This window comes from Myotis brandtii, unplaced genomic scaffold (assembly GCF_000412655.1).
Source record: "Myotis brandtii unplaced genomic scaffold, ASM41265v1 scaffold331, whole genome shotgun sequence".
Classification (NCBI taxonomy): domain Eukaryota; kingdom Metazoa; phylum Chordata; class Mammalia; order Chiroptera; family Vespertilionidae; genus Myotis; species Myotis brandtii.
In genome coordinates this window covers 610820-611127 of record NW_005362753.1, presented here as the reverse complement: position 1 = coordinate 611127, position 308 = coordinate 610820, and positions in this window count along the sequence as shown.

The window sequence follows — 308 nt, the reverse complement described above, 5'->3', positions numbered from 1 at the left end:
GGTCCCCTCCCCCATCCCACCCTGGAGGGTGAAGGAACGGTAAACTGAAGGAGAGGAAAGCGCGGACGCCAGGCCCAGGCCCAGTCACACACAGAAAGAACCCTCACAGGCCCCTTTTGTGTCTGTTGAACTGCTGCTCTGTCTTGCATAAAGCCTCCTGCCATCCAAGCCCTCAATTAAAGTCACCTGCTGGTCTTCGTCAGCTGAGCTTGACGCTGTCAAATCAGGCAGAGCTCCTTAAGCCAATACACGTCATTAGAGACCCGCCAAGGCGGACAGGAGCCATACATAATCAATTGATATCTTTC